A 19,530-nucleotide genomic window follows, 5' to 3' on the forward strand; every position below is an offset into this window, starting at 1 on the left:
ATCTGTGAAACTAAGGAAACAAACTGGCTGTTCCCAAATGATGGGACAAGGATAATATGTAGAGACATCTCAGTTCTAAATTAGAGAAAATGGGAGATAAAAAAGAGCTATAGTCTGAACCAATTCCAAAATCCAATTGTATAAACTCCATTGAGTTTCAAGGCCAGAAAATAATTTACTGTGGCTTGTGACTCTGCCTTCTGGAGCAACTCCATCCTCTGAGCCGTTCTTTTTTTATTATAAAATATACTGTGTGTTTTCAGCTAAATATTTATCTATTTCCTGCTTGTAGAATTTTTGGAATCTTGAATAGCTATTCATTTCAAATACTCTCTCTCTGTCTCTTTCTGCTCATGTAACATTTTCAAGAACTTTGTGAGTTTCCTCTGTATATCACATGGATTATGTTAAATGGTCAAGATGCTATTTCACAGATTTTCCCTAGATAATCCCCTCTTTATTTTTGGCTTTTGCTGAGATTATTCAGATGATGTCCTTAATCTTCCTAGATATCCTGTTATTTGATTGAAGAGATCTATGAATCATGCCCTCAATCTGGTAAAAAATCCTTTGTGTTACTGAATACTCTGAGCTTCTAATCTTTATGGGGCACCAGCACAAGATTATATAGCCATACTCTCAATCATTTCTCTAAGGCATACTTTCTGGATATCAAACCTCTTAAACTGAATTTTTTTCGTTCTGCATAGAAAATTTCTTAAATCATTAAGTCATCTTTACATTAGTTGAGTTAAACAATCATAGACTGGAATTAGACTTCAAATTTGGGATACTTATAATTCTCAAATTTACATTATCTTAAAACTATCTTCAGTTGAAATATTTGCCTAGTACTACAGCCAAAGGGGGAATAAAAGTTTATATTTAAAAGTTATTCCCTCGATTTATATTTCTTGTATCATATTTATTTTAAGCAGTGGGAAGAAACCAGCCCACATCTTTAATATTGTGCTTGGAATTTTCCTTAACTATTGCACTTATTATATTTCATTCATATATTTATTTGCACATTTACCTCTCCCACTGAACAATGATCTCTCTGTGAGCAGTGAATGCTCCTAGAAATCTTTGTATCCCAAGTACATATCACTGCTTATCATTGCTTAATAAACACCTGTTAATTGAACAAATACAAGTAATTTATCCAACAACCCCTTCTCCACTTCTATTCCCTCCTTGGCTATAATATTACAAAACTATTTCAAGATGATCTCTCTAATTAGAGAGGTAATTATAAATGTCCCAAATTTGAAGTTACAGTCCAGTCTATAATTGCTTCACTCAACTAATGGAAAACTGTATGAAAATTGAAGTTGTTTTACTTAAAAATGCTACATACTCATAAAAAAATCCTTTCAGATCAATATAATCATATTAGTGATCTCCCTTACAATAAGTCATGAATTCCCAAATAGAATTCTTCTCTTTTCTCTTAACATCATTTCCAAAAGGCTTTTAATATTTAGAAAAGAAAAAGAAAAGTATGCAAATGAGTGTCCTTTCTCATTAGAATTATTTTTTATTCACTATGAAATAAAACTTTATAATAATTCCCTGAGACCTTCTCTTCGTTTAAATGATGAATTTTATATTAAATATAGAATGAGGTCATCTTCTTAAGGGCAATTGAGCCATTTCTGATAATATAAGCTCTCAAAAGCTGGTACTGAATGTATTTACTAATATATATGGGACTGTTATAAGTAAAACATAATCATTCAAAAACTGACCAACATTGATATGTGTTTACTTGAGTACCAAGGAACAAAATCATATAAACATGAAACTCTTCCAAAGTTCTTTATGCTACTGAAATGCTGAATATCTGAACAGTTGAGCCATGTTACTCAAGAAAATGGATAGCTTGTGTGATGCATAAGATAGTTTAACACATACCTAACCGAGTGCATATGATGCCATCACATTTTGTTGATGTTTAAAATTTTCCCTTCATTCGAACTTATGTGGTAAATAAAACTGTTAGCGATGGAGTTATGGAATATAGACCTGATTTAAAATAAACTTTAAAATAAACTTTTTCTTTACCTTGAAATAGAATTGTAACTGAGAAAATTGAATTGTAATTGAGATTGTAATTGTAATTGTAATAGAATTGTAATTGAGAAAATTGTTAAAATGAACTATCATAGAGGTTCTAAATTTAGTAAGACAATATTTTCAAGCACATTAACTTTAATTTCATGTACATTCCATGATTATGTACATTATCATTTTAGGGATTGCTCAGATATATAAAATTCAAATAATTTTTAATAAAAAGAATTTTCCATTTTTTAATGAATATATCTGAAAATAGCTTCACTTGTTTAGTTTGTCTGATGTAAAATCTATTACAAGCTTTTTATATATTATGATATTTATGTTAATAAACTTAGTTAATGATGTTTGATGATTATACATATAGCAGCATTAAAACATATATGATGGTGGTTATTAAAGTGGATGTAATATAATCTGAATCCAGTAGAATGAAATGAAACAAAATGAAACTAACAAAGAAAAAAAAATGTATGGAGGACAAAAGGGTTTAACCTTTCCTTAGAATCAGTTAAATGTGAAGAATTAAAAAAGAATGTCTACATTAAAATGAACGTCTTTCCTGCTGCTGAATATGTTTCTCAGTTCAGAGGGGGTGGCATTTCATCCTACATCCTAGCTCTACCACAATCTGTTCCTGACAGGACCATCCATCTGTTTAGCCCGAACAGCCCTGCAGTTGCTTATTCACAGATGTAAGTAGGAGGTTGACTACAGGTTTTTTTACTTATACTTGAATCCAAGCTAATGTGACACATTTGCAAGCATAGCTGCACATGTTCTGGTTTAATTGGGAAATATCTCCTTTGACTTTCAGGATAGCACAGAAGCAGAGACTTTAAGTCTAAACAGACCTAGATTCAGAGCAGACCCGATGCTGCTTGAAGAAGGCTGGAGGTATGTTAAGGAGACAAGGGCTGTCAAGAAGCAGGGATGTCTCTGGAAAGGGTGAGCAGCTGACGTCCTTTGTAAGTTCTCTGGGCAGCATTGATGGGAGGTGAAAACCTTGGGAAGAGTCTTGGTTTAACATGGACTCTAAATGGTAAAAAGTAATTAGGGCCTCCTTTTTTTCCATAAACTATGATAGACACTCTTATAAAATATCTGTGTTATCCTAGCTGCTTTTCTATGATATTTTTGGACCCCTGACTTATTTACACAAATGAAATGATAGCTTTTGGTTGGAAATTTCAAATGTCTAAGGCACAAATTAGACATGGGACTTCATTCACACTTCTCCTCTAGATCTTAATCAAGACACCCTACAAGCTATATTGGACATTGCACAACGTTTACAAGTGCAAAATGTACCGAACATGTGTCAAGAATTTTTAAAATTTGCCATTGTGGAGCAGTGCTCCAGCATGATTTGTAATAGTGCGTTCTGCCTTCTAAAATGTTTTGACTGCTGGTGGTAATTGCTTTACAAGTGAAAATTAGCCTCCTCAGTTCTCAGAATACTTGTAATCCGAGCATATCACACCTCCACATTTTGCTTGTGATGCTCTCTCTGTACCTTTTATCTTCTTAGGCTGTTGAAATAGTTCAAGTTTCAACTCAACTGTTGTCTACTCCGTGAAGCCTTCCTTGATCCTCCCATTCAATACTAATCACTTAATGCCTTTGTATTCCCATAACAAATGCCTTTGTTTCCATCTGTTGATATCAGGCAGCACAATACGAATTGAGTCATTGTGTACTTGTTTATATTTTGTAGTGGATTGTGACATTTATATTTGGGTGACTCTGTTTCTTAGTAAAGGATCTTAAAGAAAGTATGCGCTCAATAAACGCTTATTCAGTTGAATTTTGGGTCATTAATAAAATGCAAATTCCAATAGAGCCTTTGTATAATTATATCCAGATAGTTCAATTTTAAAAACTAGTAGAGCTCTTATAATTCTTATAATACTTTATATTTCCTTATCCTTTTATGGTTTGAAAATACTTATATAATAAATATGTATGTGCATATGTAAGAGTCCAGTAAGAAAATTCAAGCTGCTACAGCTAGAGTGGGTGAAAAGTGGGTGTGCAATGTAACTTGGAAAAAAATACAAAAAGTAAAAATCTTCTAAGAAATGGGGAAACATGATTTTTTATGGAGTACTTGGAATATAAGTTGTTCTCATCCTGACACACACACACACATACACACACACGCACAGAGCCAGAGCAAGAGAGAGAGAGAGAGGGAGAGAGAGAGAGAGAATTCACTCCACAATAACAAAGAGGAGACAGTATTGTCATTCCCATAAACCTTAGCAAGCCTTTCTGCTGAGTTTATATTAGAGGAGGCTCACACCTCAGAAGGTCCTGCATCTTTACAAGGATGTGAAGTAACAAGCAGCATCAGAAATAGAGCACTTATTTCCAAATCATCTTCTGAGCATTAAGCTCTATGATTTCCTAAGATGTACTTCAGCATTTCCCCAAGGGGAAGCAAGATGAAAAGGTAGGATTCCAGACGTTTCTCTCCCTCTCTCTCTCTCTCTCTCTCTCTCTCTCTCTCTCTCTCACACACACACACACACACACACACACATACACACACACACATTCTTACTTCAATTTAGTAGCTCTTCCTCTACTTAAGCGTGTTGCTTTCCTTCTTAGAATGTATTTGAAGAAATGGTTCCTTCACCAAAAAAACACAATTTTGAAAATCACTGACCTAAGTGTGCTAAAAATAAAATTGACAAATTTTTAAGTAATTTTAAGTAGTATTACTGCTTTCTAGAAAGCCAAGAATAAGATACTAAAGATTTTCTTGAGAGAATGTTTAGGGTAAAAAAACTCAAAACAGTAGAGATCCTTAGAAAGATGCAAAACAATGAGACGCATGACTCCTAACTTCACGAGGAGCTGCAAAAAGACAAAGCAGGTAACTCAGCAGGGTGATCATTTGTTTAGGGGAACTCCAGATTTCTGGAAGAGCAAATGGCAGGAGAATTTACCGACCGCATCTCTCTACACATATTCTACAGATTAAGTTTCATCCCACAGGGAGTTGAGTCACTGCAACTTCAAGCTGCATCCATTCTTTTGGTGGCCACTCAGCAAGCCAGTTCTCATAACCATAGTGGAGAATTTCTTCCACATCTAGAAATGAAGAGGTCATCCAGAAGAAGTGGCGCTTCAACCAGGAAGAATTAAGGTGGAGGCAGTTGAGGGAGTTTTGGAAGGTGTATGAGACCTATATCCAATGCAAGTATAATTTTTTAGAAACTTTGAGTTGTAACAGTGAAAAGTTGTACTTGAATAAATACGATCAGCAGAAAACTTAGACTCACATCATAGAGATGGAAGTTTTGAAATAAATACAGGTAAAAGAAAAAGCATAATGAAAGACAGACCTATAAGAATATTACACTAAAAGTTTGGTTTGTCTGAAGTACACAATGTATTATTTTTAGTTATACCTTCTTTTTATTAGACAGTATCTAGGAAAAAGATAAACACTGAATCTGCATTATGAATTTGTAAGTTACATATAATGTTAGCACAAAGGCATTCCCTTAACCATACCTATCTGGGGTTACCTAAATGTCCCATTGAAAAGAGAATAATTTTTATTTTTATTTATTTATTTCTTTTTGAGACGGAGTCTCGCTCTGTCGCCCAGGCTGGAGTGCAGTGGCCCGATCTCCGCTCACTGCAAGCTCCGCCTCCCGGGTTCAGGCCATTCTCCTGCCTCAGCCTCCCGAGTAGCTGGGACTACAGGCGCCTGCAACCACACCCGGCTAATTTTTTGTATTTTTAGTAGAGACGGGTTTCACCATGTTAGCCAGGATGGGAAAAGAGAATAATTTTTGATATTGAAACAAAATTCAACAATATAGCAAGGACTGCACCAATGGAGGAACTCATATTCCTTATCATTATTTTTAAAGCACTAAGTGATACTTGTTAGTTTACACAGAAATAAACCTACTGCTGTACACTCTCAATCATAATGGCTATTAGTGGTTTAAAGACAGGTCAACCTGAATTCAATTCGTGATTCTTTCATTTTGAGTGTACTAGTTACATCCTGAAATATGGTAATTTCCTTTTGTTTTGTTTCATTTTAATCAGTAAAATGGTGATAAGAATATCTCAAGCATAGGTTGTAGAGATTAAATTAATAATGTATAGTACTGTTCTATCATGGTGCTTAACAAATGATAGATGTTATTACTTGATGTTACTTAATATTATCCTTATTTTTATAACTACTTATATACTTAAGTTAAATATTTAGTATTCTGTGTACAGTTAGTTCCTAGTAGAAGTTATATTCTTCTCAACTAATAACTTATACTGTTCATGTGAAATGAAGAGAAATAAAAAGTAAGTCACTGGGTATTGTTAAGGAGGAATTTCTGGACCCCAGCAACATTAAAGTCACAATCCTTGTGCTCCTGGTATGGGTTGATCAGTTACTAACATTTGACATAGACTAGAGACTAGAAAATGAACAAAGTTTCTTCATGCCTTCCAGAGTTTCTTTTCACTTACATCAGTTATCGTGATTGTTACAAGGTTATGTGAAGAGGGTAGACCAGTTGTTGTTACTTCCTTTTAATAGAGAACTGAGACTCAAACTGTGACTTGAATGATATTTACAAGTACCTTTTGGCAAACTCCTCTTTCAAAACCACTGTTTAGAGCTCAAAGTATACTACCCGTCATCACAAGACTCAAATGCATGAATATATTACATGTAAATATATAATATAATTAGCATCTTTGGAATTATTGAGCTGTTTCTATTCCAGACAGAAAAAAAGGTAGCATTTCATTAAAATGTTGGTGTTAGAGGACCAGAATTACAATGCCATTAAGTATTACATAATAGGACTATTTTGACTGGCCATTTTGTGGGCTAGATGATATAGGGAAGTAATCTAAAGTAAAATTTTACTGTAAATAAACTCTTTAGTAATCCAGGAAAGTGTTTTATGAACTAGTGCTCCAAATTCAGTAAACTTAATTCTGGTGTAATGACTTGTTTTGTTCCTTGTTCCTAAATCCATCAAATGAAGTTCTACCTGCAGGCCCAGACAGCTCTGGCCCAGGTTTGGGATTCAATCCCATTTCCTAATCAAGGGAATAAAAAAACAAAATAAAATAGCAGATTCAATAATACAATGATTTACCTGAATTATATTTTTGTTCCTATGTGACTCTGAACTAATACTGCACTTAAATTACTATGTTCTGATGTTTACTATCAACTCATCTCAATTAAATCATTAAAGTAAAAGACAAATTTTCTGTTGTGTTCTAATACCCATTCCTAAATTCCAAGAGTTTCCTCTTAGAATTCTATGGGTCCTTCCCCTAAGATCTGGTTACCAAAACTTTCTTCTATAATTTAGATATAAATTTTAGTGAGATTGCTAAATGTTATTCCATTGCTATTTTAATCTACCAATCTGCTAGCATGCTAATTCTTGTTATTGACTATTGCACTTCTTTGATTTTAGTGGTCTAACGGAACTATTAGATTATTTTCTATCATAGTTACCAGATACTATACAATATTTTAAAATTTTGTTGTATTCTCTTTTTATATACTTTAATTGACAAAGTGTGAGAGCTATATTTTCTGGGCAAATGTAAACCTAACAAAAATAAAGTTGAGAGCTGATTCTGTGACCACATCAGAAGTATATTGTTGCATAGATAAATGGGAGGAGGTTTCAAGACCACCTGGGAATGTAGAAGATATGCTTATCAAAGGTGTGCATAATCCAAATTTAGAAGATATAGTGATTATTTTCAATAATTATATTACATTTAAGAATAATCTTAATAGATAATCATGATGGGGATAACTAAAGTGTTCTTGAGATAAATCTATGGCTTAAGTAGTTTATAAAGAGAAAACAAAAGTATAGTTATCTCATTACTAGAATGTTTAAACAGATAGTTATTTGGCAGGAATATAGTAGAAAGCACTCCTTCGTTGCTTTCTGAATGACCTCTTACGGGCCCTCCACCAGTCTAATCTACCAGTTTATAATTCACAGGAGTCTCATACTAGGCTAATGTTGACCAGTATTGTAGTCAGTAGCCCAGTGAGACTATAACATGTGTTGTCTCATCATCCCATCTCTTTTTTATAACAATTATTTTTATTTATCTGCATTCATAAGATCAAATACTCTATCTGGAGGACAGTAAACTCACTGCTCTCTCAAATGGAAAATATCACATACTGTTCCTGGCAAACCAATTGAATTTACTTTGAATAGAAGACAGGACACACATAATCATGACAATAAGAAGACTGTTACGATATTATGCACTTAAAAAATTTTAGTTTTTCACACCTAGTTAGTCCTGCAGAAATGTTAGGTATTCTTTAAACCATCGTATTCTTACTTGAATTTACATTCTTAGTCATTTTATTTCTAGCAAGATAGATAAATGCAATTGTTACTGGTTGGAAGTCTTGAATGTGGACAATGTATATTTAAGATGATGTTCTATAAGAAACATTGAAAAATAAAATCTAAAAAGAACAAATTAAATAATATGAGCTTATTGAATTAGTGATATATAGCATGGTGAGAAAACACAATAAATATCCTCAAAGATTAAATGCCACCTGCTGTGATTCTCTTGGCAGAAGACCCACTGGATAGCCATTGATCTCTTCCATGTGACGTAAAAGAAATTCTAACCAAGGGCCATTTCCCCAGTGGCTGTACAGCTTTTCCAATAAAGTTTTGTCTTTATAACCACAGAGAGATAATGTATTTCCATTGGGAAGTGAATGTATGAGAATATAAATCACCTAGGAATCTTTGATTTTTCTCTCAATTCACTACAGCCATCTTCACTTTTGCCACTTTCTGAAGCCTGAATTCTCCTAGGAATTTCAACTAACTTTTTCCAATGGAAGGTGGATATATTGTAATGTAAGTAATCTTCCCAACTAGCTTTTTGGAAGAGATGTCTTAAGAGGTACAAGAAAAATTCTTAGCAAAAATCACTATTTTTATCAAGCGGTCAATATTTTTCACTTCTACCTTCTACCATGGTGAAAATGCAAGCTTTCAATTATCCTCTTATGCACACTCATCATTTGATGGCCAGTACTTCTTCCCTCTGATTTTGTTTCCCCAACACTCTGCTCTAAAACTTGTATATAGCTTCAGGATCTAAATTAACTATTTCCCCTCTTCCTTTGCCTTCACTAAGACTCAGTTTTCCTTCAGAGTGCAATTAGCCCTGTTACCCTCTGGAGTGGAAATGGCTCAGCCTCCCACTCTAATGTATTACAGACCAGGGAGAAATACTGGTACCAATGATATTAAATCAACACCATTGTTTTCTTTATTGAAAGAGAACCCCTTTATTCAGTTTCATGAAGTATAGCAATAATCAATTTGAAAACTTCTTTTACGATCATATTATTGAGGTATTTCTGCTCCATATCTTAGCTATATCTGAGTTCTTGTCTCACAACCAGGAAGAATTAGGTGAGTGGACACTGGAGAGCGAGTGGAGTAGAATTGATTAAGTGAAAGGAAAGCTCTCAGCAAAGAGGTGACACAGAGGCTGTTTGCCCTACCTGAGGGTGGGAATTTCCCCCATGTGGCTGGGTCCGAGCCTTTTTATGGACTCAGAATGGGAAGTATGTGCTGATTGGTTTGTGAGTATGCAAAAAGGTTAAAGTTAAGACACCACTAAAAGGTGAACACAGCAGTGTAGAAAACCAATTAGGAAAGGGTGGGGATCAATCAGAGGAAAGTACACCAAACAGGAAGACAAGTTCTTAATCTGGTCCATGTATTTAACTTGTAGGTTGGCTTTGAGGCTTTAAACAGTCTTTGGCTTGGAGGTGGGGTTTCACAGGGAACCCACCCCTATCTACCTAGGCATTTGGCTGCCTCCTGCTGCTCTTAATATCTAATCTCCCAATTATTATATTTTCCCTAAGTATTAGAGAAATGAGTCCCAACTTATAATCTTCTTGATATTAGTTCTTACTGTCATCAGGGAAATAGTCTAACATTCATGTGGTAAACATGTCCAACAATATAGTTCTAAAGATCTATCCAATTTCAGCGCTTGCCTGAAAACTCCAATCCACAGCTTACTACATGGACATATGCTCGAACTTAGATGTGCTATGACTCTTCCATTTTTTTCTCTCATAATCTCTAAAGTTGAAAATTGATGTACTTTTTCCAGCCGACTTTTCAAATCATATTGCAGCTGAATGCTGCTCCAGGAAATAATAATGGCTTATAAACTAGTGACAGCTCAAATCATGGTCTCTAAGCTACCTTATCCATCAGTACCCCCAAGGCAATCAAACATTTTCTGAGATCTTAGCTGGCTTTTTCTTTCCAAAATACTTATCCCAAACCTTTGAACTCCTAATCTCTTTATTCATCTGCTTAATTCTCTCTCTTAACATGGCCTGGCATACATTATGGAAAATATTGATATCTTTAGGAGTAAAAAGTATGCAATTTTCTAAAGCTAGAGACCATAGAAATGGAGTCCCTCCAGAAATCAAGGAACACTTACCTGAGGAAATGATGGCTTATGCAGAATGCTTTGGAAGAATGTGGTAGACGGTTAAACATGACTTGAATATAATTCAAATCTGACAGGAGATGTGGGTGGAAGGATAGGTTGGAAGCAAACAGAGCACATTTTAACTTGATGTTTTCACCATACATGCCTTTCATAAAGATAAATATTATCCTTTTGAACTTCCAGCTATCCATAGGAGTAAATTTATACAAATCCACAGAAGACTGGATGAATAGTATGAACATTTTAGTAGCAGGAAACATTGGGAGATGTCAGAACAAAAATGATCAGTTTAAAGAGACAGAAGAAAAGGAGGTAATTCATCAGTTATATTATTTGAGGCCATTTCAGAGTAGTTATTCATTTAAAAGGTCAGTTTGTAGATTTGCTTTTCAAATAGAACAAATTAAGAAAATGATAGGCTGAGAGGCATTTCCACACTGAATGTTAGCACAGGGTTCCTGCCAGCAGGGCACTGACGATCCTTTGAATAGAATGGGATTAGGAAGTGATTTTTCAACTGTTAAATGGTATCAGAGCAGGTAAACATATAAGATTGTGTGGTTTGGAACAAAGCGTCATGAATAGCTTTTTAAATAATTAATAATTTCTCCTTTTGTTAGTGCTCCGTTACCAAGGCCTGCACTGCTGTTTAGTAATTCCTTTTAATAAGGCTTCTCAAAGCTGCTTTTAAGTTATATTCCATTTGAAATCAAAATAATTGACTACATAAAAGAATTAGAAACTACTGTATTAAAACCACATGTTTAAGTACAACTGTTTTGTTCCTTTCTTGCTTTCAAAGTATATTCTTCGTGTTAAGAAATAAAACTGACAGAAAAGCAATAAATTAACCAGTTTATTTAATACACAATAGCTAACAAAATTAACTTGCAACAGTGCAATCCAAAAATAGTTTAATCAAGTAAGGAAGTACACAATGCTGTGCAATATGATATGTGATAAGAAAGAAGAGTAATTAAGCCATGTTGCTGTCATACAGTATCTTAGAAGCTGATAAAGAGAGATTTATTTAACTGAATACATTTTTAACTAAAATGACACTAGCCAGATTTGCAATAGGACGTCTTGTCTTACGTTCTCTAGTAATGATTTTTGTTTTGTTTCGTTTTGTTTTGTTTTGTTTGAAATGGAGTCTCGCTGTGATACTCAGGCTGGAGTGCAATGGCACGATCTCAACTCACTGCAACCTCCACTTCCCAGGCTCAGGCAATTCTCCTGCCTCAGCCTCCCAAGTAGCTGAGACTACAGGCGTGTACCACCACACCTGGCTAACTGTTGTATTTTTAGTAGAGACAGGGTTTCACCATATTGGCCAGGCTGGTATCAAACTCCTGATGTGAAGTGATCTGCTCACCTCGCTCACCTTGGCCTCTCAAAGTGCTGGGATTACAGGTGTGAGCCATTGCACCTGGCCTCTATCAATGACAATAAATACCTAATGTCTAGTGTTTTTATTTTTCAGATGGTTTAGTAGACACTTGTTAATTTGTCTTCCTGGCATTCATTCATCTTTCTCATGGTAAGTGTACGCCAATTTTCCTTGAGAAACCAGACCTCATCAACTATTAGCCTGTGAGGTCTAGATGGCATTGATTCCAGGAATGATCACAAAATATAGGGATGGTTTATTAGAACATATCATTCTTTCAGCCATAGTGATTGGATCAAAGATGGATAGAAGATAATGTCATGTGATTCAGAACCAATAACATTCAGTTTATGGACTGACATGCTATGAACAGCAAGATCCATTCATGCCTGAAGTAAGAAAATGTCAGCCAAATACTACTTTGATGAAGCCATTTTGAGCTGAGATGCTGTCTTTTATAAAAGGAAGTGACTTAATTGAAACAAATGGTTTCATGGAGAAATTCCTAAATTACTATGGTGTTTCAAACCCTTACACTCAAAGTGGCATGGGTCCATCCCTACTCACCTCTTTCTCTCATAACACTCTTTTCTGGTTCTGATCATATAAAAGACATAATGATCACTTGCTTTTTATAATTTGCCTTTGTGAAGTTGAATGAAATTTACAAGTAAAAGGATAATATCTCAATCAAATGTTACTGATTCTAAAACTAATCACTTGGTGCAATTAATCAGTGCTTATTCTAATGTTTTTTGTACCTCCTCCTCCCACACCAAGTCTGTTTACATTGTTTACTTACCAACATGGATCAAAACACTATCAAAGCTTTCAAAAACAATTACAACAGATGAGTGTCAAATTATACCATAAAATTTATCTAGTCATTCCTAAGGTTACATTAAATAAATAATAGAAATCTTATCTTTGCTTGTGATTAAACTGAAAAAAGGAATAGTCAATGGATGATATACAGAATCAAATAACTTACAGAATCAAATCCCAGGTAATGTTCTTACTTTAGGCAAATAAATTAAACAAAGGAATAAGCAAACAAAGCTGTAATATCTGTAAAATGTTTGAGGGTAGAGTTCAATATAATTGACCTAAATAAAGTAATTAATTTCACCCTAATGAGATATCTAAATTGGATCTTAACTATTAGCTCATTGCTTTGAGTAATGACAAAGAGAAACAGAAAAATATAGGGTCCACAATGAAACTGACTTTCAACTGCTTGAGCAATATTTAGTGTAATTTTAAACCCTTTTCATACCCTTAAAAAAGTAGAAATTGACCCCTCCTTGGAATAATGCTTGGTCTTCAGACAAATCTTGATTTTTCTACAAGATATAAAATGGCAAAAAGAAACCTTGTAAAAAAGACTACTCAGCCTGTACTTCATCTTTTTTTCAGTTAGAGAAAAAAACTCATACTCTATATCCATTAAAACATACTTGATAGACAGGAATCTGCTAAATCCTTAACAACTGAACTTTTTAAGAATCAGACCTGAAGTTCTCCTCTTGTAACGCTCTACATATCCTTTCCTTCAATTTTGTTATCACCGTCATCATAACATCATTAGTGATAGAATTTAATTTTATAATACTCATTAATATTAATATGTCCTATTCAATATGATATCCTCAATATTCAATTTAATTTAATGATACCATAAACTCAACATTGTGTTTAGTACTATGCATATTTAAAATAAATATTAGCTGCTATTATTGCTATTTTTCTTACTCTTTTGGTCTTTTTTGAATAGTATACTGAAGTAAGATATAATGTAGTATATGATCTAGTAAAAATTGAAATAGGCATTGAATATGAGACTGGGGTTCTGACTCACTTGTACATGAATTCTGGCTGTAACTTTGGATAAATTAACATATATTTTTTAGTCTTATTTCCCTCAACTTAAAATGGAAAAATCGATATTAGTATTTATTTAATACAATGACATTATTCACTTAAAAATTTAGCAAAGTGTTTTGTCTTAGTAAGCATTAATGACAATTAAAATAACAATAATATACTTTAGGCTATTTTATTTTAATGAATGTAAATATTTTGACAGACATTGACTTTGGACCTCTCACTTCTTAAGGGTTACGTTTTTAACTTATAAAATTTAATCGTTATCTTTTTAACATAGAATCTAAAATCTTCAATCTCTTTTTTAATCAAAGAATCAAAGGAAGGTCTACTTTCTATATAAAAATAGAAATATAATGTAGACTATATTATCATTTCTTCACATATGCAAAGTTATTTGTACTGAACAAATACTCTCCATAGTATCAGAATGCATTACAAATATTGATACTATTATATTATATTATTATTGATATTAATTCTATTAAAGCACTAGGTGAAAACTCATTGGGGAGTGAAAGGAAATACTTGATATGCTATGTATCTAAATGCTATACTATGTATTAAAATGAACCCTGCAGTACTCTATTTGAGGTTAGGGTGACAGGAAACGACCTAAACTCATGCATTATTTTTGACTGTATACCTACCGGAAGATTTTTCTCTTAGTATGTTCTAATTCATATGAGCTATTAACAATTGAATGTGTGACTGACATTGTTTTCATATTTTTCTACACAATGTTTGCATGTGTTGTTATCATCCCCTTCTTGCACATGGTAATTTTAGAACATGAAACATATAACTGTTGGTTACCTAATCCTCATTGGATTTCAATGTCTTTGAAGTGAGGGAACAATACTATATCTTACCATCTTTATTTGTCCTAAACACTTTTATGATTTGTAATACCAGTTTTAGGAATATATAATTTATATGGCATGATATCTAACTGTGCAATTGAGTGGTTTTTAGTACTACATATTCATGCTGGGAAAGGTGGTCATGTGGCCTGAAGAAACTTGCATACTTGCACAGGAACATGCATCATGCCCGGAATATTTCTTTTGTGGAGATAAGAAGCCCTCACAACATGTGGGTATATCACCTTGTTTGGCAATATCATTTCCTCTTCCAGGTTTGATGTGTACTTCTTTCTTCTTTTCAAGTGTGCGTGTCATATGACACCTGGCCAACCCCACTGCTATATCTGTTTCCAATAGGAATAAAATGGGGTCCTTCACCTGCTGTACAAGAAGGGCTATGTGTGAACGATCTTCCTACGATGGCCATCAGGTGACGCCCGATGGCCATTGGAGACCAATGCTCACTGCTGAAGCTGATTTTTCTCTGTCTCATCTTTATGTGGGCAGAGTGCTATTCCTTCCAGTGCTTCTGTGAACCATGTCTTTTTTGGTAGCCCCAACACCTACCAGCAAACTGCACAAGGGGTTGACATCCTGTAACTGCCGCTCCTGTTGATTGACATTGTTTTGATCTTTGCTATCCCCCATGCAGTAAGATTTCTTTTCTGGAGAGTCATTTTATTGGTGTCATTTTATTGACAATTCACAATATTATGTAGCTATTCCTACTATCTAATTGTGTAATATTGTCATCATCTCCAAAAGAAACCCCATGTTCCTTAGAGTCACTCTCTACTCCTTTCTCCCCACAGCTCCTGGCAACTACTAATCTACTTTCTGTATCTATAGATTTGCCTATACTGCTTACATCATATAATTGGAATAATACAATGTGTGTTTTTTATGATTTCTTTAACTTAGCATATTTTCAAGGTTCATGCATGTTGTAGCATATATTAATACTTCATTTCCTTTTATGGCCAAATAATGTTGCATTGCATGGAAATACCATATTGGATTTATCCATTTATCATTAGATGAACATTTGGGTTGTTTCTACTTTTTGTCAATTATAAATAATGCTTATATAAACATTCATGTACAAGTTTTTGTGTTGACATAAGTTTTCATTTCTCATGGGTATATACCTAGGATTGGAATTGTTGGATCATGTAATATTCTATGTCTACCATTTTGAGGAACTGCCAGACTTGTTTTCAGAGAAGCTGCATCAACTTAGGAGACTTCCACAATCAACCAATTGAGAATTCCAATTTCTCTGCGTTTTTACCAATGCTAATTATTGTCTATCTTTTTTATTGTAGCCATCTTGGTGTTTGTGAAGTGGGAGCTTGTTTTGGTTTTGATTTCCATTTCCTTTATAGCTAATACTGGTGAGCAACTTTTCATGTGCTTATTGACCATTTGTATATATTCTTTGGAGAAATGACTATTCGAAATCCTTTGTCCATTTTTAAGTTGGGCTATTTGTCTTTTAATGTTCAGTTGTAGAAGTTCTTTATTCTGGATACCAGTCTCATCAGATATTTGATTAGCAAGTATTTTCTCCACATTTGTGGATGACCCTAAGCATCTGGCAATATGCACATTGCAGATCCCCAATATTTTTTGTTGAATTGATAGTCAATACATTCCCTTTTCGGTAATGAATTCACAACCTGGTGTAAACTCTGTGATTCCTGTGATGGTTAATTTTAGTTGTCAGTGTGACAGGGCCATGGAGTGCCCAAACATTTGATCAAACAGTTTCTTCTGCATGTCTGTAAGGGTGATTCTGGGTGTATTTGAATCAGCAGACTGAGTAAAGTGGATTTCCCTTCCTAATGTGGACAGACCTCATCCAATTACTTGAAGACCTGTGTAGAACAAAAAGGAAGAGTAAGACAAAACTACACACATATGACTGCTAGAGCTAAGTATCCATCACACCAGAATTTACACCATCAGCTCTCCTAGGTTTCTAGCTTGCTAAGTGCAGATCTTAGGACTTCTCAGCCTTCATAATTAGTGATTCAATTCCTTATAATAAATCTGTATATGTATCTATGTATGTATGTGTCTACTATCTATCTATCTATCTATCTATCTATCTATCTATCTATCTAATCTATCTACTTACCTAATATATACAGATAGAAATTTAGGGAACATGTGTGGGACTGGATACTAAGAGTATACAATAATGGTGGTGGAGACATAAAATTAGATCACGCTGAATTCATTGATATGGATTCACTAAGCAGAGATTCTGCATTTAATATTACATTTGGAGGAGTTAGAAAAGGCTTAAACAGTTTGACTGCTTGACTGAAACATGGACCAATAGGTGGCCTACAATGAATATGTTAAAAATGCTGAACTTAGCTTGATTTATCATAGAGGAAAGGATTCAAAGGATTAGAGAGATTGGGATGTTAGCATGAATTTGTCATTTAAGACCTACTCACCTACCCAGGGAGGGTCCAGAAGACGTACCTATTACAAGCACTGTGAGAAATAAATTTGTGAATGGAAGCTTGGCATCCTAGAGAAGCTCTGCGATCTTCTCTGCAGGCCACATCTTACAGTGGGAACTACAGTCGCTAAACTGGGGAACCCAATAGCAATGGAGTAATTGGGTCCTGGGGTGACAGGGCTGAGTAACAACACTCAACCATCAAAGGCAAGGTGGTTGTGGTTACTGTAATGCACAGAAAGTCGAGATAACAATTAGAATAATTTGAGTTTTTAGAACTATGGTGTTTGCTAGTTGATCATAGGGTGTTTCTAGAAGTGAAAGACAGGTAGCTGACTAAAATCTTACTGGAGCTATATAAGCAGAAAAGTTCTAGGTCAACGAATAAAAGTTCAACCCGAGGCCAGGTGTGGGGTCTCATGCCTGTAATCCCAGAACTTTGGGAGGTGGAGGCAAGTGGATCACTTGAGGCCAGAAGTTCAAGATCAGCCTGGCAAACATAGTGAAACCCCATGTCTAGTAGAAATAAAAAAAAATTGTTGGGCATGGTGGCACATGTCTGTAATCCCAGCTAGTCCGCAGGCTGAGACATGAGAATCACATGAACCTGAAAGATGGAGGTTGCAGTGAGCTGAGATCACACAGCTGCACTCCAGCCTGGGCAACAGAGTCAAACTCTGTCTCAAAAAAACAAAAAGAAAAAAAAATAAGTTCAACCCAAATTATAAAAACAGAGTCATGTTCCCTCAAACAATTTGCATAATTAAGCCTTTGTAGACTGAGAACTCCGTGAATGGAGAGGCTAGATCTCCTCAATGAAAAATCTGAGTATACTATGTAAAATTTATACTGTTACTCTTTCTTTCAGCCTTCCCCAAAGGGACCCATGGCCTTTTATTAGGGTTACTAACTGTTCACTGGGGAAGAGGAAATAATCGCATGTTTCAGAGACTACACGGAATTGTGGCCCTCCAGTCACAGCAAGGAATTATGGGGATCAGGTGATCAGTAGAGTGTTTAGCTCAGGTCAGTTTCATAGTGAGGCCAGTGCATCCCTGAACGCATCTTGTGGTTATTTCCTCACTGCCAGAGTTCTTAACTGAAATAAACACACTTAGTAACTGACAGAATCCTCACATTGGTTCTATAACCTAAAATTGAGGGTTACTATGGTAGGAAAGGCCCAATGGAAGCTACTAGAACTGCCTCCATTGAGGAAAACAGTAAATCAAAAGAAAAACTCTATCCCTGGGGAGATTCAGAGAATAGTGACATCTTCAAGGATTTGAAAGATGCGAGAGTGGTGATTCCCACTAGATCTCCATTCAACACTCCTATCTTTCCTGTGCAGAAGACAGATGGATCTTGGAGAATGACAATGAATTATCCTAAGCTTACCAGTCATAACTTCAATTACAGCTACTGTAACAAATGTAGTTTCATTGCTTGAGCAAATTACTGCATTCCCTGGTATTTGCTATCCAGCTATTGATCTGGCTAATGCTCCACCTCCCAACCCCATCTGTCAATAAGTACCACCAGAAGCAGTTTTCTTTCAGCTGGCAAGGCCAGCAATGCACCTTCACAGTCCTATCCTAGTGGTATAACAGCTTTCCAGCCCTATGCCATAATTTAGTTTCTACAGGGATCTTGATCACCTTTCCCTTCCACAAGGTATCACAGTGGTCCAATGCATTGATGCCATTATGCTGATTGGGCCTAGTGAGCAAGAAGTAGCAACTACTATACATTTATTGGTAAAATATTTGTGTGTCAGAGGGTGGGACAACTTTTATCAAACAAATATTCAGAGTCTTTCTACCTCAGTGAAATATCTGGGTGTCTGATGATGTTGGACATGTTGTGATAGCCTTTCTAATGTGAAGGAAAAGTTATTGCATCTGCCCCTGCCTCCCATAACCAAAAAAGAGGAACAACACCTAGTGGGCTTCTTTGGATTTGGGAGACAACACATGCCTTATTTGGGTGTGTTACTCCAGACCATATATGGAGTGACTTGAAAAGCTGCTAATTTTGAGTAAGACCTGGAACAAAAAAAGGCTCCATAACAGATCCAAGCTGCTGTGAAATCTGTTCTATCACTTAAGCCATGTGATCCAGCCTATCCAATGGTTCTATCACTTAGGCCACATGATCTAGCCTATCCAATGGTAGATTGTCAGTGGTAGATAGGAATGCTGTTTGGAGACTTTAGCAGGCCTTTATAGGTTAGTTGCACTGTAGGCCCTTAGGATTTTGGAGTAACACTTTGCCATCCTTTAAAGTTAACT

At 35.1% G+C, this 19,530-nt stretch overlaps 1 long non-coding RNA gene across 1 annotated transcript in view; it reads left to right on the top strand.

The window, feature by feature from the left end:
* The first annotated feature begins 2,902 nt into the window (after positions 1 to 2,902).
* Positions 2,903 to 19,530, top strand: part of LOC144330620 (uncharacterized) — a 167,144-nt gene continuing 150,516 nt past the window's right edge. The window contains exon 1 of the long non-coding RNA XR_013396927.1: positions 2,903 to 3,027. This is a non-coding gene — a long non-coding RNA (uncharacterized LOC144330620). The remainder of the gene's footprint in view (positions 3,028 to 19,530) is intronic.

The sequence above is a fragment of the Macaca mulatta genome, chromosome 8 (genome assembly GCF_049350105.2).
Source record: "Macaca mulatta isolate MMU2019108-1 chromosome 8, T2T-MMU8v2.0, whole genome shotgun sequence".
In the NCBI taxonomy this organism is placed as follows: Eukaryota; Metazoa; Chordata; class Mammalia; order Primates; family Cercopithecidae; genus Macaca; species Macaca mulatta.